Source organism: Saccopteryx bilineata, chromosome 6 (assembly GCF_036850765.1).
Source record: "Saccopteryx bilineata isolate mSacBil1 chromosome 6, mSacBil1_pri_phased_curated, whole genome shotgun sequence".
Classification (NCBI taxonomy): Eukaryota; Metazoa; Chordata; class Mammalia; order Chiroptera; family Emballonuridae; genus Saccopteryx; species Saccopteryx bilineata.
The window spans coordinates 119,154,436-119,177,369 of record NC_089495.1 but is presented as its reverse complement, the minus strand read 5'-3'; the positions used below and the strand labels follow the sequence as shown (position 1 = coordinate 119,177,369).

The 22,934-nt window shown below is 35.8% G+C and overlaps 1 protein-coding gene across 2 annotated transcripts in view; it reads left to right on the top strand.

Annotated features, from left to right (window-relative positions):
* The window catches only part of TRPC4 (transient receptor potential cation channel subfamily C member 4), a 270,133-nt gene that overhangs the window by 46,613 nt on the left and 200,586 nt on the right, over positions 1-22,934 (top strand). The window lies entirely within an intron of this gene.

The following is a 22,934-nucleotide window of genomic DNA, read 5'->3' as shown; positions in this document are numbered from 1 at the left end:
CCGGCCAGGGCCTGAAAATTTCTTTGACTGCCTGTGTGACTGAAAGATTGTTAAACTATGACCACAAAGACGCCCTTGACCTCAAGAATCTGAACCAGCATTAAACTGCAACTTTAAGACAAATAAAAGTAATAATTTATACCAGGCATCTTTGTTTTGTGTTCTATACTATATTGATTTTCTAATTGTATTTACATCTATATTTTTTGTGGGAGTGGGAAATAGTGCCTAAGGTCTAAGAAATACTTATATTAGGTGAAACAAGACACAAAAATGTAGAAAATGGACATCAATAAAAAAGGAAAGAGAGCAGATTATTGTGTTTCTGAGAAGATACTCAAAATGCATAAAAACAGCACTCAGTGGATTTGGGGAAAGTGTAATATTTTTGCATATTAGATTAATTTTTATGCACAATAATATGATATGTACACTCTAAGTGGAAACAGTCTGAAATATTTTTGCTTTGCACATGTATAACCAGTAGCTCTATCAATCAAATGCTTAAAATTAAAAAATGTGACTGGTAAATTAAATATGTGTTTTAGATGTTGCTAATTCAGATACCTTTCTTGCAAACTTTATACTAAATAACTTTTATTATCTGAGAAGCTTTGAATCTTCCGGCCTGAACTGCAGTTAAAAACCTTAGTACACTTCAAGTACACTTCATTTAGTGCTTTTCAGCTAAATATATTCTAATTTATGGTTAATGTTCATTAAATCCTGTGCTCTAGAAGAATCTGTTTTGGATGAATTTGACATCATTATACCATGTCCTGCTTAACCATGACCTAAGCTGCCTGTTTTGCTTAATTACTGAATGAAAAAGCAAAGGACTAGGTGAAAAAGATGAAGAGTTTAAGAAGTGCAAATTGGTAGTTACAAAATAGTCACAGGGATGTGAAGTCATGCACAAGAGTATGGTCAGTAGTGTTGCAATGACTGTGGTGTTAGGACGGTGCTAGAGGTGTGAGTGGGGCAAGAACGCTCTGTGAGTATGAGACTGTACACCTGAAACCAATAAAAATAATGTTTACAGTAAGTTATAATTGAAAAACAAATGAATAAATAAAATTTTTTTAAGAAAACAAAAACAAACAACAACAAAAAAGAAAGCAAAGTTTCAACATGTAACTTTGAAGTCAGAGATAATTCAGAGCTTTTGGTATCACCATCACCAGTCTTCAACCCCGACACACACACTGGCACCTGGAATCATCACCTTACACAGATATGAGGGAAGTGAAGCTTAGAGAAGTTTAGGAAACTAGACAAAGGTTACTGAGTGTATTTCTTCTTGAGCCAGGCTTAGAATTCAATTTTTGTCTAAAATCAAGTAGAAATGTTTGTCGTAAATATCACTTTAACACCAGCCTTAAGGAAAATATATAAATATAAGTAAATGTTCAATGCTTAGCATAAAATAAAATGCTTCCTGATAGCAAAAGATCAGGTTTAGAATCACACAGGTAAGCATTCAAGTCCTAGTTCTACCTGATACTACTTTTGTGACCCAATGAGTGATTATTTAACTTGAAACAGAAAATGGTAATGCCTACCTCTCACCATTATTATGAGAATTAGAAATACAAAATATTTGATATAAGGTGGTTAGAGTATTTACATTTTGATTTAGTATTGTCATTACTATCATCATTGTCATCATTCACTTTAGAAACCAGAATGTTAACTTAACCTATGGCTAAAGATTCACATTTGTATTATGCTTATAAGTTGTTATGATTAGGCTTCCAATATGCCAGTGAAGAATATAGGAGACAGACTATTTAAATTCTGGTGATGAAACATCAGGGGAAAGGCTTCCTAAACCCACATACTGATTGGAAGGGTTGTTGAATCCACGAGAGGTTGACCATTACTACCTCAGAAATCTGTAAAAGTCAGGAAGGAGGAAATGGACCAAGCTTACAAGATGACAAGGAAATCTAAATAACTATAATCTAAACATGTTATTAACTATCAAATAAAATGTGGTTTCACCCTGAATAAAGAGAAAGAAAAGGAAAAATTATGATAAAGAAAAATGATTGAAGATGATCTCATGGAAGAATAAACACATTCCCTGGGGATATGTTTTCAGAAGAGACAACGTTAAATTTCAACATCATCAGAATAAATTCAGGGTACCACCTCGTCAAAGTCATGCTGTCTCTTTTGATAGATGAAGTGAAGCAAATTATTTGTTGTGACCACACTTAAGGAAAAGACTGCCACCTGGTGAATATTTGAGGCCCTTAATAATTCATGTATGAATTTGAAACATCTGGCATGAACTTAAAAATAATAGTTATATACCTTATATAATTTTTGTTTATTTTTCAGTAGACTATAGTTTGTTTTTTTTTGCACTCTGCAAAATTAGCAGTTTAGTTAAGGCACCATATAATCACAAGTTTTCATGGAAAATGTCCATTTTAACATGATTTTAATACTGATACAAAGACATCTTTTGTACATTACCTAATTTAAATAAAAGTTACTCCCCCCAAAAAAACCCAATAACAATTTATGAACCACCATAATCTTTACTTCTTTGTGTTTTTTTCTATTTAATTGTATAGCGAAATGATAAAAAAAATTAATTATAAATTTATCTAAAAAGCAAAGAGCAGAAAAAAATTATTTTTTATTCTGTAACTTGTGCTGTAGTGCGAGTCATGTTTTGATTTTCTCTTAGCTCCTTCTGTATATTTTATCTGGAGCAGGAAAGAGGAATTAATCTCCAAGGTTTTTCTAGTAAACTGTTGCCCCTCTACTTATTCTGTTATGTATATTTTGACATTAAAGTAGAGCTTCAGAAGTCTCCTTGCTACAGATCTCATAAACTGGTGAAGTTTTTCATTCTCGTACCTGAACATTCAAGTGCACTGCGAAAGGAAGTAAATGGAGGAGAAAAAAAAGAATGATTATTTCCCTTTTCATGTGTATTTGTCTGCATCCAGTCAAAAGTCTAGGTGAGTCTTTCATTAGCTGTAGCCAGAATAAAGCCACCATTCCATTGCGGGGGCTGGGGGTGTCCATTCCTTTTCTTTTGCCTGGGAAGTTCTGCTACACAGATGATGTGACTGACCACATATTTTCTCTTTAGCTCCACACTGTCGATTCCTAGAATGTTTCAAAGTGTTATTATGCAATCTTACAGGAGAACTTTTTTTGGTTTTGCTTTTGTTTTAAGCAAGAGACAGAGAGAGGGACAAACAAGCACAGACAGACAGGAAGGGAGAAAGATGAGAAACATCAATTCTTCACTGTGGCACCTTAGTTGTTCATTGATTGCTTTCTCATATGTGTCTTGACTGGGAAGCTCCAGCCAAGCCAATGACCTTAGGCTCAAGCCAACAAACGTGGACTCAAGCCAGCAACCTTTAGGCTCAAGCCAGCAACCATGGAGTCATGTCTGCAATCCTACGCTCAAGCCGGTGGCTCTGCGATCAAGTTGTGAGCCTGCGCTCAAGCTGGAGACCTCAGGGTTCAAATCTGGGTGCTCTGCATCCCAGGCCCATGCTCTACCGACTGCACCACCACCTACTCAGGCTGGGGGAAGTTTTATTTTTTTATTTATTTTTATTTTTTTTAATATTTTATTTATTGATTTTTTTAGAGAGAGAGGAGTGAGAGAGAGAGACAGAGAGAGAGAGAGAAGGGGGAGGAGCAGGAAGCATCAACTCCCATATGTGCCTTGACCAGGCAAGCCCAAGGTTTCGAACCGGCGACCTCAGTGTTCCAGGTCGACGCTTTATCCCACTGCGCCACCACAGGTCAGGCCAAGGGGGAAGTTTTAAAAACAAGTTATCTCAGTAACACAGCTGTATTTTTAATTCTGAAAGAAAAAATGTTTGTGGTCTCACCTTGCTTATGTACTTACAATACAGTATATTCTGTAATATTGACAGCTCATTATTATCTTAATTTCTTTAATTTGCTAATTATTTTTAATAAAGCTGTTATACCCCTTAATTTCTTCCTTCATGTGATTACTAATATATAAATATAAAAACTCTTATTAACTATAGATATAAATCATTTTTCAATCTTTTGTACTGTTATGGTAGGTTCACTTTCTTCTCAACCTTATGATTACTAGTCTGTTCCTTAGGCATAAATTATTCTTCAAACCAAATGAAATCTTAGTCTTGTTATTTTCCTACATAACACTGTATACATCCTAGCTAGGTATTAAGTAAGTTTGTCGAATAAAAAGTAGATGGGTGAATATGGCAGATTAAAATTTGTGTCATCATTCATGAAAATAAATTACAGAAATAACAATTCAGCATGATAAAATCCAACACCAATGAGCATGCAGTTCTAATTTAGATCATTAGAATGTAAACAGAATTATTAATACCTTTGTTATGAAGTAATCTGGGAATATGTATATGTTTTAAATTTGTCCTCTATTTCACCATGAAGCTGTGTGGAATTGTTACTGAAGGACCATGTTCTGAGGAGCCTTTCTACATTTTGAAAATTCAAAGTTCTACCTAATGCATGCAGACTCTTAGCAGCAATTGCAATATTTCCATAAGAGCCTATACTTTAAAAAAAAACCCATAAACCACAGTTCAAATTTTTTATATAAAATACATGTATATGTGTGTGTGTGTGTATATATATATATATATATATATATACACACAATGTATATCTCTGGGTAGTAAGATTTAGGGTAAAATTTCCTCCTATTGTGCCTTTGACATTTAAAATATCTTTAGGCAACAAGGTTCTATAGCTCTTGTTATAGGAAAAAGTCAGTGCCTGTCTCAAAGATTATAATGCTTGTAAACACCACAGTGAAAGTCAATGAATGAGAAGGAAATTATTAAATAAATGAGCAGATTAGGCTTAAATATAATGTTACAGTTGTTTCTTTGATGTCTTTAATTTTACTATTATAGCAAATAATAAAATGGACATAAAATCTAGAAATATTGTACCAACTCAATAGGCCTATTCTCTTAGTATTCAAAAATTAAGTGTAAAATTTTTTACCCTGGCCAGGTAGCTCAGTTGGTTAGAGCACTGTTTATCAACTGCCGGTCCATCAGAAATTTTGTTCCAGTACATGAAAGCGTTAACTACTCTGAATTTGTATCAAGATTATAGAGTCTATAATTGTTGGGTCAGTAATCTTCGTATAACATCAGAGTGCTTAATTCTTTGACAGACAAACATGAAATTTCTGGCAGATAGATGGACTAGAGCACTGTCTCAATGCACCAAGGTTGTGGTATATTGTGGTCAAAGCACATACAAGAATCTCCCTTTCCTATCTCTCTAAAAATCAATTAATAAATTTAAAAAAATTTAATGAATGTTTTTAGCATTTATTTATTTACTCATTTAATTATTGTTAAATTTATTGGGGTGACATTGGTTAGTAAAATTAGTATTTTAAAATTTAATTTCCCATTATTAACAGAATAGTAAAAGTCATCATTATAATAATTACCTGTATCTTTATTTTCTCATTAAATTTATGGCATGATATTGGTTAATGGGATCACATAGGTTTCAAGAGTACATTCCTATGATACATGATCTATTGCATTGTATGCTCACCACCCAAAGTCAAATGGAAGACGGTTTGACTTTGTATCTTTACTTTTAATATGCAAGTGAAGTTCATATCTCTCCTCATTTATAAAGCACTCCAGCTTTGTCAAAGAACTTTCCTTATATTTAGGTCATTTGATTCTCTGTTAAACTGATAATACTGTTGTCTCTAAAAGGGAACCTGGTGAATGATGTAGTGGAGGTTACACTGGTAATTAGTGGATAAGCCAAGATTACCTATCTACTCCACTTTATCTCCCAGACTCCTTTTTAGGTGACTGATCAGTCCCATGTCCTGTTCTGGGCAATGTAGAATAGCCAGACATTCAGACTCTCTACCCTGAATGGCCTTATCAACTTGTAGGCCATCATGTCTTCTTAGCTTCTTCAGCTACTGGTTCCATATTTCACATGGCCTCTCCTCAATTTGATATCCTGGCACTTTGGACCAGCATGTTTTTCATTAGGACTATTGATAAATCTAGGCTTCCTCTCTCACTCCCCAAAAAGGATCCATATGAAGTTTTGTTTTTGTTTATCATCTTATCTGTTTGAATCAGGTGCTGTGATTGAGAAAAGTTCTGAGAGTAAATTTTCCAATTATGACATAGAATTTTAAAAATAAATTTAAGTATTAATAACAGTACATAAAAATACATTGTCAAATTAGAATGGTAAGACCTAGATACTGTACTTCTTCTGCGTTCCTCATATTCTGAGTGGTCTGCAATCAAAGTGAATTAAGATGTGAGGGCCATGTCATTCGTCTTTACATTCCTGCCAATGTGGAGAACGTAATCTAGAGCTCAATTTCCTGTGATCCTAAGAGTCTAAGGCCATTTGAAAATTATAGCCAAGCTTGATACTATTACTTTAAATTTGACATAAATTAAAATATATTTAACTCTATGAAGCTGTCCTTGGAACCTCAACATTCACAGGACTTGACATAATTATGCCAAGTTTTATTAATTCATGAAAATCTACATTTATTTATGTGCAACACATTTTAAACAAACCTAATGAAGAAAAAGTTAAAAAAAGTTAAGATTAATCTTGGTGTGATTTTTAACCTCTGAAAGATTTGATTTATTTTAAGATTTTCTGTCTTAATTTAATGGTATATATTCATTTGTATATTTAAAATGAAATCATAAAATAAAAACTATATAGAAAAAAAGAATTTATAAAACATGACAAAATTGATAAAAATAATTCTATTTAACACTAAATGAAAAATCAACAAATTATACAGTCTTCTATTATTTTGTACTCTATCAATATAGTGAAACTAGCATTGTTTATTTTTGTTTGAACTGAATCCTTTTTGGATAAGTAATTTAGCAATGTTTAGCAAAAACAAAACCAAATAAAACAGACATTGATATTTAATCACTCATTCTTTTATGTATTCAAAATAGAGGTGATTAAGTAAATTACAGTAAAATTTTAATTAAAATATTGTACAATCACCACAATATTAAGACTTAAAATCTATTAAGGGATAAATAAATATAAAATAGATAAATTCAACATGGATTAAATGAACAATATTTTTTATATAAATTTTTATTAATTTTAATGGGGTGACATTAATAAATAAGGGTACATATGTTCAAAGAAAATATCTCCAGGTTATCTTGTCATTCAGTTATGTTGCATACCCATCACACAAAGTAAAATTGTCCTCTGTCTTCTTTGAATGTTTGATAGAATTCACTAGTATAGCCGTCTGGGCCCGGACTTTTATTTTTGGGAAGGTTTGTAATAGTTTCTTCTATTTCCTCCCTGCTTATGGGTCTGTTTAGGCTTTCTGCTTCTTCATGATTCAGTCTAGGAAGGTTGTATTGTTCTAGGAATTTATCCATTTCTTCTAGATTGTTGAATTTGGTGGCATATAGTTTTTTATAGTATTCTACAATAATTCTTTGTATATCTTTGATATCTGTGGTGATTTCTCCTCTTTCATTTTGGATTTTGTTTATATGAGTCCTTTCTCTTTTTTCCTTGGTGAGTCTTGCCAAGGGTTTGTCAATTTTGTTGATCTTTTCAAAGAACCAGCTCCTTGTTTTAATTTTTCTATAGTTTTTCTGTTCTCTATTTCATTAATTTCTGCTATAATTTTTATTATTTTCTTTCTTTAGCTGGTTTTGGGTTGTCTTTGTTCTTCTATATCTAGTTCCTTAAGGTGTGAAGTTAAGTGGTTTACTTGGGCTTTCTCTTGTTTGTTCATATAGGCCTGAAGTGATATGAACTTCCCTCTTATTACTTCTTTTGCTGCATCCCAGAGATTCTGATATGTTGTAATGTCATTTTCATTTGTCTGTATATATCTTTTGATCTCTGAGCTTATTTCTTCTTTGACCCACTCATTTTTTAAAAGTATGTTGTTTAGATACCACATTTTTGTGGGTTTGTTTACCTCTTTATTGCAGTTGAATTCTAGTTTCAAGGCTTTATAATCAGAAAATATACTTGGTACAATTTCAATTTTTCTGAATTTGCTGATGTTGTTTTTGTGGCCCTACATATGGTCAATTCTTGAGAATGTTCCATGTACACTATAGAAAAATGTGTATTCTGTCACTTTGGGATGAAATGTCCCATAGATGTCTATCATATCCTAGTGTTTCGTTTAAGGCCAATATTTCTTTATTGATTTTCTGTTTGGATAAAAGATCTAGAGCCATCAGCAGCGTATTGTGGTCTCTAAGTATGATTGTATTTTTGTCAGTTTTTGTTTTTAGGTCAGTCAGTAGCTGTCATATATATTTTGGTGCTCCTTGGTTTGGTGCATATATATTAAGAAGTGTTATGTCTTCTTGACTCAGCGTCCCCTTAATCATTATGAAATGAACATGTTTGTCTCTGATCACTTTTGTTGTCTTGTAGTCAGCATTGTTAGATATGACTATTGCTACACCTGCTTTTTTTTTGGATGTTATTTGCTTGGAGTATTTTTTTTCCAGCCTTTCACTCTGAATTTGTTTTTATCTTGGTAGCTTAGATGTGTTTCTTGTAGGCAGCATACAGTTGGATTTTCTTTTTTAATCTATTCTGCTACTCTGTGTCTTTTTATTGGTGAGTTTAATCTGTTTACATATAGTGTAATTATTGATACTTGAGAGTTCCCTATTGCCATTTTATATATTGCTTTCTGTTAGTTTTGATTCTTGTTTGATTCTTCTCTTGTTTTTCTATCATTTGTTTTTGTTTGGTTGTAATCCATACTTCTTTCCTCTGTTACTACCTTTTTTAAGTCATGTGCTTCTGTGGTGGTTTTTTCAGTGGTGGTTACCATTAAGTAATGAAAAGAATACATATCGTGTTCATTGTAGTACACTATCTTAGGAGCACTTCTGCACTCCATTGTCCTTTGCTACTGTTAATCTTGGTCCTCTCCCCCTTTTTTGTTTTTGTTGTCACAGTTTAAATTTGGTTTTATTGTGTTCTTGGTGGAGCTTTTACTTGTGGTTTTGTTTTGTTTTGTTCTTTGTATCTGGTTGGAAAACCCCTTTAGTATTTCCTGGAATGGGTGTTTTCTGATGATAAATTTCCTCATCTTTTCTGTATCTGTGAATGTTTTTCTCTTTTTTTTTTTTTTTTTTTTTTTTGTATTTTTCTGAAGCTGGAAACGGGGAGAGACAGTCAGATAGACTCCCACATGTGCCCGACCGGGATCCACCTGACACACCCACCAGGGGGCGACGCTCTGCCCACCAGGGGGCGATGCTCTACCCCTCCAGGGCATCGCTCTGTTGTGACCAGAGCCACTCTAGCACCTGGGGCAGAGGTCAAGGAGCCATCCCCAGCGCCCGGGCCATCTTTGCTCCAATGGAGCCTTGGCTGTGGGAGGGGAAGAGAGAGACAGAGAAAAAGGAGAGGGGGAGGGTGGAGAAACAGATGGGCGCTTCTCCTGTGTGCCCTGGCTGGGAATCGAACCCAGGACTTCTGCATGCCAGGCCGATGCTCTACCACTGAGCCAACCGGCCAGGGCCTGAATGTTTTTATTTCTCCTTTGTATTTGAAGGATAGCTTTGATGGGTATAGTATTCGTGACTGGAAGTTCCTCTCTTTTAGAACTTTAAATATTGTAGTCTACTCTCTTCTAGCTTATAGAGTTTCTGCTGAGAAATCCGATGATAATCTAATAGACCTTCATTTATATGTTGTATTCTTCTTTTCCTTGGCTGCCTTGAGAATTTTTTCTTTGTCGTTGGTTTGTGCCAATTTTATAATGATGTGCCTTGGAGTAGGTTTGTTGGGGTTAAGATAACCCAGTGTTCTGTTTGCTTCTTGAATTCGAGGTTTTAGTTTTTTCCACAGGCTTGGGAAGTTCTTGTTTATTATTTGTTTGAATATGTTCTCCATTACATTTTCTCTCTCTTCTCCTTCAGATATACCTATTATTCTTAAGTTAGTCTTTTTGATGGAGTCAGACAATTCCTGTAGGGCTTTCTCATTTTTTTAAATTCTTGAGTCTCTCTCTTCTTCTCTTTGTTGTGCCTCAAGTTGCCTGTCTTCTATGTCACTAATCCTCTTTTCTATCTGGCCTGTTCTATTAGCAAAGTTGTTACCTCGTTTTTCAGTTCATGAGTTGAGTTTTTCATCTCTGTTTGATTTTTTTTCTTAGTTTCAATTTCCTTGGTAATATATTCTTTGTTTGTTGAGTTATTTTTTGAGTTCCCTAAATTGCCTTTCTGTAGATTTTTCCTCATCTATCTGTGCTACATCTCTGTCTTTTGTATCCATGATATTCGATTTCTTTTTCCTTATTGGCCTCTGAGGGTAGTTTTGTTAATACCACTAATGAGAATTAATAAAGAATAAAAAGTAAATAAAAAATACAACAATAAAGAAAATAATTTTAAAATTATTATTTCTTTTTTTCTCTCCTTCTTTGAGAAAATACCACGAAAAACTGAGAATTATATTCTAAATGGAACAAAAACTACCTATAATGGAGGGTCTGAGTTGAGGAGAATCGATAAAGGGGCAAAAAGGAGGTAGGGAGCCACCAAATGCAAAAAAAGGAAAAAGTTTGGATCAAGAATAAAATAATTTGCTTTTAAATGATGGTCTACTGAGAGATATAGTGAAAGGGATAAAAGGGAAACAAGAAAAAGAATAAAAATACTATTGTATTAAGTGGGACAAAAACTACATAGAATGGAAAGCCGTGGTTGGGGGGAATGCTGATGAGTTAAAAAGCAAAGTAAAAAGCACCCAAAATGCCAGAAAGAAAAAATTTGAATCCAAAATAAAATAATTTGTTTGTGAGTTAGGATCGAATGAGAGGAAAAATAAAGGAGAAACTAAGAGAGAGGGAGAAAAAAAGAAAAAAAAGAGAGTTAAAGGTTTTGGAGTGTAACCCTCTTAGAAAGAAAAAAGAAAAGAAAAAAATGGAAAATGTAACACTTATGGGTAATGTAGTTCAAGATGAAAAGAAAAGATTAAGATGAGCAGAGAATAAAAGGACCAAGGTGGAAGAAGAAAAAAAATAAAGATAAGAAAATGAAAGAAACAAAAAAAAGTGGAGAAAGTTATAAAGACTGTTAAACACTATGGATTTTTCTTGATTTTGAGAGACTCTCTTCTACCTTTTTCTTTTCTCTCCCTCTTCCTGGTCAGTGGCTCTGTACTTCAGGCTCTACCCCTGTGGCACACTTAGGTAGAGATTTGCAGTTGATGAGTCTCTATGCAATGTCATATACTAGGTCTCAGTCTCATTGGTAGTTGGGCTTGTTAGCATTTGCAGGCTCCAACAATGGGAGAGTTCATTTTCCCAGAGCCTCTCTTCTAGTCTCTCCTTCCTGAATTAGCAGCCTGATGATCCAGCTATGAGGTTGCCACTGCCACTGCCTGGAGATTAAGAGGCTCTAAGAGCTGGCAGATCCCTAATCAGCACAGGGCTCTGGGTAAGGCTCTGTCAGTCAGAGCTGCCAACATAATCAGGCAGGGCTGAGAACCAATTGCTCTCAAGGTGTCTTTTTATGAGCCTCCAGGCATGTCCAGTATGCCTCAGCACTCTGTGGGACCACTCTCCCCAGGCTTTTTGCACTTTGTAACATGTATTGGCTGGGAAGAAGATGCCCTAGTCACTGCCTGCAGAAAAGGAGATCTTAAAAGCTGCCAAGTTCCTCTTTTTAGCGCACAGCCCTGAGTGTGAAAGCTCTGCCAATCAGAGCCACCAGCTTAAGCAGGTAGGGGGGCATGTTGACTTCTGTTCAGGCTCCTTTATAAGGTTCCCCAGGCATGTCTAGTTAAATTTGCTTTGGCGTTCCATGGGATTGCTTTCTACAGGATTCTTCCTTGTTAAAAAGCCTACAGCCTAGCCTGTCTAACTTCTGCAGTGTTCTCTGAGGTTTGTTCCATAGGAATGTGTTTTTTACCCTGTATCGACTGACAGGAAGTTGCCCTTGCCCCTACGTACAGAGCAAGAAGCACTAAAAAATATCACGCCTCTTATCTTAGATCGCTGATCTGAGAGAGACCTTGTCAACTAGAGCCGTGTAAGCCAGTTGGGCAGTGAGCAGACTGTAAGTTAAGCTAATTTCAGCAGTTGGATCCACAGATCTGCTCCAGAGACAGTCTGCAAGCTGCCTGCACCTCCTCCCCCTAGCACTTCTGTCTGTTTTCTTCCCCGGGATGTCAGCCTGAATGGCTGGGTGAGGCACCTGCCCACTGAAGAAGTCCAGGTGTAGAAAAGTTCACTTTCACGGACTCCCTGCACACCGTTGCTGGGGGAGCAGGGACCACACCGAGACTCTGGTCACAGCCCACACAGAAGCCTCTGACTCTGCCCCTCTGTCCAGGAACTCGGGTGCTCACGCCCGGGGCACTAGGAGGAACCTCTCATACATTGTTCGCGCTTGCCGACCAGGATATCGGGGCTAATGGTGGCCGCCGCTCACCCGCCCTTGCCGGAGTCAGCGCCGGCGTTGGCTCGAGAGGGCTGAGTCGCTGCAGGCACACTCTTTCCTCGGCTTCAACGTCTGTGCCCCAGCCTGTCTCCCTCCACGGCCCCAGCCCCTGCTCTCTCAGTTCCAAGTGAAAGCAGCCCCTGCTCAGGTTAGTGAGGAAGGCAGAGTGTTCTGTTCTCCATCTTATTTCCTTCAGGGTTGATTATATATTTAGCCAACTTTTTGCCCAATCATACATTCTTGTTCAGTGTGGGACTTCCAGATGCTCCAGAAATAGATTTTTCTGTCTCCAGTTGTAGAACTTGTTGAAATTTTTGGGAGAGGTATTGAGAGCACTCCTCATGGCACCATTTCTCTGACTTCACTCCCAAATGAACAATATTGAAATTAATTTAAAATATGTGAATACAGAGTCTCTTTCAAGAGCTAGGGGTTTACTTTCTGAGCTTAATAGTAAAGCAGATATTTAGTCTATATAAAACATGGTATGCATGACATTCACTCTCATAGATTGATGACCTAGATTAATGAGTTGGTGCTTGGCTTATACTGAACAATGTTAGGGACAGAAAAGACTGACAGATTTGATTATCAAAATGAAGAAAGGCAAGGATTTTGTCTGTTCTGTTTGTTGCTATATTGCCCAAATTTGAAGAAAGACTTCTGTCAAATGTGTACTCCAAAGCATTATTGAATTGCTGCAAGAATAAAAATTAGCACAGACAGACCATAACTAACATGAAAAGAAAAACTAATGTGAATTCTTTATGCAGAAGAACACTGGGCTTAAGTTTGATTCCTAGAAAAAAACAGTGCTCAAGGCAAGAACAAACAGCAGAAGGAGTCTCAGTGAGTGAAACAGAAAAAATAACCAGAGAACATGATGATGATAGTGAGGATGATAATTATAATAATCATAATAGATTATGTTTTAGCAAATATGTACACAGCACGTCTATTCATCTTTACTTTTAATCCATAAAAGAACTCTATTAGGTAAATACTATAATTATCTTCATTTTACAGATGAGAAAATTGAAGTTTAGGGAAGAGGTAAAACCTTTTTCAAAGCTACAGATTCATGGTTAGTGAGATGGCAAATATTTGAGCCCATACACTACCACCAACAAGAAGTCATTGAAGAACTGATGACTGTTAAAAAGGAGACAGTGATAAACACTGGCAAGCCAAATTAAAAATAGAATTAGTAATCAGAATTAATATTTCATTCTGGCCTGGCTGGTTGGCTCAGGTAGAGTGTCAGTTTGGCGTGCGGGCGTCGTGGGTTAAATCCCCGGTCAGGCACGCAGGAGAAGCTACCATCTACTCCTCCACTGCCCCCTCTTCCTCTTTCCCTCTTGCAGCTGAGCATTGGCCCAAGATGGCAGTTGCCAGGTCGATCCTGGTCAGGGTACATGTGTGAGTGTTTCTACCCTCTTCTCACTTAAAAAGAGAGAGAGAGAGAGAGAGAGAGAGAGAGAATTAACATTTAATCTTTATAAAATTAGCTATAAACTTGACCCATTAGCCACATTTCAACAAATAAAGATCTCAGTTAGATATCATGTAATAGAGTTTCCTTCAATATAACATATAAAAAGAGATAGTTGATAAATAAAAGTGATGTCTGTGAACTAAACAAATTTGGGGTTAGTGATAATAGTCCTCTAGTCACTTTAATAATTAAGCTTAACTCGAGGTGGTGGTGATTTAAAGTTGCTGTTTGTTTGATGTCTCCTTCGGCATTGAAATAGAAGTCTTTATTTTTTTATCCGAGATGCAAATACATAATATTGTATAATTGTCATTTATGATACATCTATAGTACACAATAAAAAGCACATGTTGTTTTAGGAGCTTTCAATTTTCAGTAATGAAAAATACACACCAAGACTTTGACATCTACAATTGTGAAACTGGTCTTCCAGGAAATTATTGTTCTACCTTTCAGATGAATCAAGCACTATTAACTGGGACTGTGTCTATGTGAGGAGAAACAGATGAATCTGGCAGAAACTGAATGACAGTTTTCTTCCTTTTCTTCTAACAATCTTGGGCTTGTCACATAGCACTTTCCTGTTATTTAGTTATTTAAAGATTACAACATGTTTTCACATTTAATCTTTACCAGAGCCCTGTGAGAATTAACCCTGAGAAAGCTTTGATATATATTTCTCCAGTTATTATTTCACAATGAAAAGTATCTTGAATAAATGTCCACATTTCAAAATGGCAAAATGGAAAAGCAGAAAAAATAACTAGTTGTGTCATTTTCACACACGTTGGAAATGGTTGAAGGAGGATTTAATGCATATTTTCTTACTCTAGACACCTGAGCTATTTCCAGGATATCACAGTTGCCTTCCATACAAGACACAATCTATTAATTAAGAATTAGACTCTGGCATCAAGCTTTATGGACATCTCTGTGACCATGGACAAGCCTTTTAAGTTCTCTATGATCTATTCTCTTTTGTAAAAAAGAAGATAATAACATCTATTTCCAAAAATGATTCTGAAGCTTAACTGAGATGAGTTTAATGATTAACCAAGGCTTTTACAGGTCCTAGCATGGCCATGGCCATGGTTAAGTGCTACGTTCCTGTTGGCTATTGTTTGTGTCACTGCCATCAGAATCAAGGCATATTTGTATTAACAGTGTCAGTGAGATGCAATAATTTCTTACCAGGTCCTTGTTTATTTGGTTCAAGTGCATATCATACTTCTATAATAAATTTGACATCCAAGTTATTGTAGAATTATATTTACTGTGTGCCTCATCATAACACCTATTCATATCAATACAGACTATTTCTATTTGCTGCCATTTTTAATTCAAAGTAGACTTTTAATAGGCTTACAAGAAACTATTTAGCTAATGCAATCTAAAATTTTAACTTTTAAAAAGCTAAAACAGTTATTGACATGTTATTCATATTTATATTAGATGTATCCCTGACCCAAGTTTGAGAAAAATTGTATTTTGTATGAAAGCCCATAAAGAAGATAAAATCAGGAACTGTGTAATATGCACTCTTTCTTCACTTGTTGCATAAACTCTCTTTTTTGTTTGTTTTTAAATGGATTTTTCTGGCCTCGGCCAGTTGGCTGAGTGATAAAGTGTCAGCCCAGCAAGTGGATGTCCCAGGTTCAATTCCTGATCAGGGCACACAGGAGAAACACCCATCTGCTTTTCTATCCCTCTCCCTCTCGCTTCTCTCTTTCTCTCTCTCTCTCTCTCTCTCTCTCTCTCTCTCTTCCCCTCTTGCAGCCATGGCTCCATTGGAGTAAGTTGGCCTGGGCACTGAGGATGGCTCCATGGCCTCCACCTCAGGTTCTAGAATGGCTCCAGTTGCAGTGGAGGCATGGCCCCAGATAGGCAGAGCATTGCCCTCCGGTGGGCACACCAGGTGGATCCTAGTTGGGCACATGAGGGAGTCTGTCTGCCTCCCTGCTTCTAACTTAGGAAAAATACACAAAAAAATACTGTTTTCTGTGACAAGGGTTCACAGAAGGGAGACTGGTTCTCAAAATTTACATCCACAGGGGCCCTGGCCGGTTGGCTCAGCGGTAGAGCGTCGGCCTAGCGTGCGGAGGACCCGGGTTCGATTTCCGGCCAGGGCACATAGGAGAAGCGCCCATTTGCTTCTCCACCCCTCCGCCGCGCTTTCCTCTCTGTCTCTCTCTTCCCCTCCCGCAGCCAAGGCTCCATTGGAGCAAAGATGGCCCGGGCGCTGGGCATGGCTCTGTGGCCTCTGCCTCAGGCGCTAGAGTGGCTCTGGTCGCAATATGGCGACGCCCAGGATGGGCAGAGCATCGCCCCCTGGGGGGCAGAGCACCGCCCCTGGTGGGCGTGCCGGGTGGATCCCGGTGGGGCGCATGCGGGAGTCTGTCTGTCTCTCCCTGTTTCCAGCTTCAGAAAAATGAAAAAAAAAAAAAAAAAAAAAAAAATTTACATCCACATCAGATACTTACCATCAAGGCCATATAATTTATATTCCTCTGTCTTTTGATGAAAAGAAGTCTGTCTCTACAGCTTCTTAAATTTGACAATATGATGGACAAAATTATTTTAGTTCATTATTATTTTAATATTTTTTCTCTGATTATTAATGAGAAAATTTATCCAATGTTTCTGACTTTTAAAATTTTCTTTGTGAAACTGTTATTTATAATTATTCATTTGTCCATTGGGTTGTTTATAATTTATTTTTAATTCATGTGATATGAATATATAGTATATTTTATATGCTGTAAATATGATTTACTGTCATTTATTTATCCTATGACTTTATGTTATTTTTGGATATTCTAATTAGGAATTATATCATAAAACATGTGGTTTTCCATTCTGTGTTTTTCAACCTTTCTTTATGCATTTCTAAAATATTTAACTTTTTCTTTTTACATTCAAATATTTACTCTATCTCAAATTTATTATTATGAAATGAGATAGGATTTAATTTTGTTTAGATTTTTGGGTAGAAAATTGTTTTACTGCTAGTTCATATATTGATTACTCTTTCCAATAGAATAGAAATTCCACTTTTTCACATATAAAGCTCCCATATATAATGAGAAATAGTTCTGGCTAAGATTATATTCCACTGATTTGTATTTCTTGCTATATTCTCGAATTATACTCTCCATTTCATTAGTTTTCAATTCTTGACTATATATTCCTCATATGAACTGATAAAATAGTTCTACCAAATTATAAATAACAACTTTAAAAATTCCAAATAAATAATATTAAATGCATAGGTTTATTTGGAGAGACTTAGAATTATTAAGATATCAGAGCTTTATCTAGGAACAAAATATTTCCCCCATATTTTAGATTCACAAAACAATAAATACATAAATTTCTCTGTAGTGCTATTTTTTCTTTTAACATTTTTTTCTTTTTATAATTGAATTTATTAGGGTTACATTGATTAATAAAACTATACAGGTTTCAGGTGGCCAATTCCACAGCCCATCACCTGTGCACCATAATATGTGTTCACCCCCCCCAGGACAAGTCCTCCTCGGTCGGTCACCATTTACCCCTCCCATGCCCTCCTCCACCTCCCTCACCCACAGTCACCATACTGTTGTTGGTGTCCATAAATTTTTTCTTTTTTTGGTCCTTTCTTGTTGTTTATGAAACATTTTTGTGTGCATTTTCTTTCTTTGTTCTTTATTTTCTTCTTAAATATAATTTATTTACATGATAAGTCTCCTGGATCTTTCCGTAAATCTCCAGAATTTTCCCTCATGAAGTAAATATCTATGTGTAGTTCTGTGCATGTGCATGTGTGATGCGTTTGTTCTACTTGATGTTCTAGGACATTTATAACATAGAACATTGTATCTTTGAATAAGGATAAATTTATTTTTTAAATTTCAAATATAATACTAGATTTTTTTCCCCCAGAAAGTCTTTATAGTTCTCCAGTTGTCTCTTCTGAAAAACTGATTAGTACTTTTTAGTTAATTCTCATGAGTCTTCCAGGTTCAATTTAATCAGATTTGAAGAGTTTTCTAGATGCAAGAGATAAAATTCAAGGATATCTGAACAGGGATGGGGAAATTGCATGTTATTTTTACTGCATTCTAAACTGAATATACAATTTACTTCAATTATAAACATAGGCCAAAAAAACAGTTTTGCTAACAATCCTTATGTCTTTGTCAGTATTAGAAATCAGATGTTTCACTATCATATCATTGTTTTACCATATATCTGATTTATTTATGTTGATCATTCAAAATGAGTTCAAATACTTGTCATAAATCCTTTTATTTAATGCACTAATAGATAGCACATGTTTACTTCTTCATATATTTGTTTTTAAATGTATTTTAATTTATTTAAATAGCTTTTTCTGTATAATGCTATGCATTTATGTTTAGAAATATATTCTTTCTAAATAAGGATCCACAGACTGCTTCATATTTCCAAAGCAGTCTGTGGCACATGAAATTTCAGAACCCCTCATTTGAGTCCTATGTATTTAATGGTGGCTGGTTCTTTTTGAGTTACTCTTTATAATTATTTTCTGGATTAAGGTTTCATTAGATGTCAGATCAAACTAGTAATATCTTTTTTTTTTATTTATTCATTTTAGAGAGGAGAGGGAGAGACAGAGGGAGAGAGAGAGAGGAGAGACAGAGAGAGAGAAGGGGGGGAGGAGCTGGAAGTATCAACTCCCATATGTGCCTTGACCAGGCAAGCCCAGGGTTTTGAACCGGCGACCTCAGCATTTCCAGGTTGATGCTTTATCCAATGCGCCACCACAGGTCAGGCCAAACTAGTAATATCTTTAAAAGTTCAGTCTTCAAAGCAGTGGAAGGCACAAAATTCTTTGCTCTTATCAGCTATAAACCTACTGGTAAATCATTAGCCATTTGTTCATTCATCCATTCACATAGTAATCACTTGCTTTTTGTAGACATTCATTGATTATACATATGTGTGTATGCATTTGTGTATATGTATAAAATTTTTAAGTTTTAAATAACAATTTTAAAATGTAATTCTAAGTTGAAAGTTTCTTGTGTTGGTTTGAATAAGAAAGTCAACATGATGTATAAGAGAGGTAAATGAGGTAAATTTGATAGTTATAATCTTGACTTTTAAAAAAAATGTAGTATTTGAGTCCCAGGCCAGTTGGCTCAGCAGTAGAGCGTTGGCCAAGTGTGTGGAAGTCCTAGGTTCAATTCCTGGTCAGGGCACACATCTCCTTCTTTCCCCTTCCCCCTCTCCTTTCTCTCGATCTGTCTCTTCCCCTTTCACAGCCAAGGCTTCGATGGAGCAAAAATTGGCTGGGGCACTGAGGATGGCTCCATGGCCTCCACCTCGGGCATTAGAATGGCTCTGGTTGCAATAAAGCAGCTGCTCAGATGGGCAGAGCACCACCTCCTAGTGAGCTTGCCAGGTGGATCCTGGTTGGGCGCATGCGGGAGTCTGTCTCTCTGCCTCTCTGCTTCTCACTTTGGAAAAAAAATGTAGGATTTCATACAGTAAATAAAAAAAACATTGAAGCTAAAAGCAAAATGAAATAATTACATTTTTATTGAAGCAGTTGAAAAAGAAATCTTATAAATTTTCTAATATTGTGTTATCAACTGGAATACTACTAAGGTTTTAGAATCTTAAAAACTTCATGTTACAGGGGATATTCTTTTTCATAATATAGAGATGATAAAAGACCTTCACAAGGTATTGTACCTAAGTAAGAGTAGAGCCAACACCAGCTTGAGCACAGGGTTGCCTGCTTGAGCATGGGATCATCAACATGATCCCATGGTTGCTGGCTTGAACCCAAAGGTCACTGGCTTCAGCCCAAGGTCTCTGGCTTGAGCAAGGGGTCACTAGCTCATCTGGAGCCCCCCAGCCAAGGCATGGATGAAAAAGCTATCAATAAACAACTAAGGTGTTGCAGCTATGAATTGATGCTTGTCATCTCTCTCCCTTCCTCTCCATTTGTTTCTCTTTCTTTCCCTCTCTGTCTCTCTCTCACTAAAAAAGAAAAGAAAAATAGTAGAGCCAGATAAGTTATGAATCTACTTAGCCTTAAAAATTTAGGATACACCAAATGGTATGTAAGTAAATTTCTTTTACTCAATTTATACAACACATTTTAATAAAGTCTGGATTTAAAGGAATAAATACTCTTAAATTAAATGAATGTTAGTTACTTCAGCATGAATTTCTCTCCCAAAATTTTATACTGTAACAGTAGTTCAAAAGGTATGTTTTGGCCTGACCTGTGGTGGCGCAGTGGATAAAGCATCGACCTGGAAATGCTGAGGTTGCCGGTTCGAAACCCTGGGCTTGCCCGGTCAAGGCACATATGGGAGTTGATGCTTCCAGCTCCTCCCCCCTTCTCTCTCTCTGTCTCTCCTCTCTCTCTCTCTGTCTCTCCCTCTCCTCTCTAAAATGAATAAATAAAAAAAAATTTTTAAAAAGGTATGTTTTAGTTTAAAAAATTTCTATATTTGGGTTAAATATCACACTCTGAGTTTAAAATGTATACATCAGATTAGTGCTAGGTTGCTTCCAGGTATAAAGCATTTGGGTTAATTCTGAGAAAAGCATCAGTTTATGAGTTAATACATTTCTTGTGTGTGCCAGTTATTTTTAATGCTATGTGACATGAAAGTAATACAGTTAGTATTATAACTAATGTTATAGTAAGGTTGAGAAAAAGGCACTGAATAAATATTCATTTGTACAGTTTGGACAAAAGAGAGCCAGAACAACTTTCCAGTTATGCAATGTGGAAATCAGGAACACATAATTAGCTTCAGTCCTCTTTTAATTGCCTCTTCTGCTTAGTGGTAGGTTACTGAGTAAACTAAATACGTAATCCAATCACTTAAAATTTATTTATTTTAGAGAGAAGGAAGAGAGAGAAAGACAGGAACATCGATCTGTTCCTGTGTGTGCCCTGACTAGAGATTGAACTGGCAACCAGCAACCTCTGCTCTTTAGGATGATGCTTTAACCCATTGAGCTATCTGGCCAGGGCAAATTTTATTTTTTTTAAGTAAATAATTTATCCTTGGTGTAGTCTCACATATTTTAATTGGTTCTTTTATCATATCACTAATATAGTCATAAGTATTTTTTCATAAAACTTCCTGAAAAATTCTTCCAAGTTGTATTTCATGGTTAATAAATTGTTGATACTTTAAAAAGTACAGAAATCCAGGATGAACTTACACTGAATTCAGAAAAACCCATTAAAGTAAGTCTGTCTATCACTTAAATGCGCATTTATTATAGGAACTTACTCACTTATGGCTTTGTTTTCCCTAAATGTCCGCCATAGTAAACACTTAGTATATAGTTAGAGATGACTTCTTTCTCAGTTTTGTTTAATGGACTTTTTCTCTTTGTAATAAATATATACTTAATTTTTTAGTTAATGTTATCTTTAAAATGACAGATTGCTTAAAAAATAATTAAGCATGTATTGGCCCTGCCTAAATGTAATGGACTTTCTCAAAAGACAGTGTGGTTTCTCTAATAAGCACATTTTAAGAATCATGGTTGTTACTGTCTTTTTTTTATTAACTGATTGCATTTATTTAAAATAGATAATTTCATCCTTTTATTTTTATGTAGTGTTTCTTATGAAACAAATGGATATGCTAAACAGCCAGTTGAATTCAAAACATATAGATTTAGCCTGACCTGTGGTGGTGCAGTGGATAAAGCTTCGACCTGGAACGCTGAGGTCGCTGGTTCAAAACCCTGGGCTTGCCTGGTCAAGGCACATATGGGAGTTGATGCTTTCTGCTCCTCCCCCTTCTCTCTCTTACTCTCTCTTACTCTCTCTCTCTCTCTTTCCTCTCTAAAATGAATACATAAATAAAGTTTAAAAAAAAAAGAAAGATGGTGGCTAAGTAGCCATTAAAAAAAAAACCAACAAAAAAACAAAAACATATAGATTTAAGTACTCACATAGAAAGCCCCACACCTCTACTGAAAAGTAGTGTAATTGAAGTTTTATATCAGTATGGGTTTCTGTGCATGGCTACTTTCCTTTTGATCCTGTTGTAGGTTCTTTCATATTTTACCAGCAGCATATTTTAATGTGACATGTGTCATAATTTTTTCTGCCATACTTGTTTAACTTGTCCTATGTAGCTCTGATTTTTATGGATGCCATGATGACTTTTTGCCAACAGGAAGCCAAAAGTTGTATGCATGAAGACTAGTGACCTGATTCACTAAGAAACATTTGTTTATTTTTAATAAAACAATGATATTAGCAATGGAGTATCGTCATCTGGAAAATATACCATAGGGGAATAAATGAATACAGAAAGCATAAGATTAGCTCTCTTATGTTCTCCTGCCAACTCTAATCATCGGTTGAATGTTAGGAATGCAGAAGATAAAATATAAATGAAACAAATAGTTAAGACAGTAAAAATGTTGTTTAAATGGAAGAATTAAAATACTTCTATTACAGAGGAAAATGTGGTTTTAAAACAAATGATTAACTATCTTTTGATGTATTTTTTTTATTGTTTAGGGAGTCAATATCTCTATGAAAGAGAAGCAAAGATTGTCAGATAAATTGGGAGCAAGGGAGGCTGTAATCCAGCCGTCCCCAAACTACAGCCTACTGGCCGCATGCAGCCCCCTGAGGCCATTTATCTGGCCCCCACTGCACTTCCGGAAGGGGCACCTCTTTCATTGGTGGTCAGTGAGAGGAGCACTGTATGTGGCGGCCCTCCAACGGTCTGAAGGACAGTAAATTGGCCCCCTGTGTAAAAAGTTTGGGGACCCCTGCATCAAACAGAGGGTTTCCGTAGTCCCTTATTTTAAGATCTCATAAAATGTCATAATTAAGATTAAAGAGAGGAAAACGTGTCATTATATTGGAAAGTTATTTTTTTCTGTGATTTCCTCCTGTCTTTTTTGAAAAA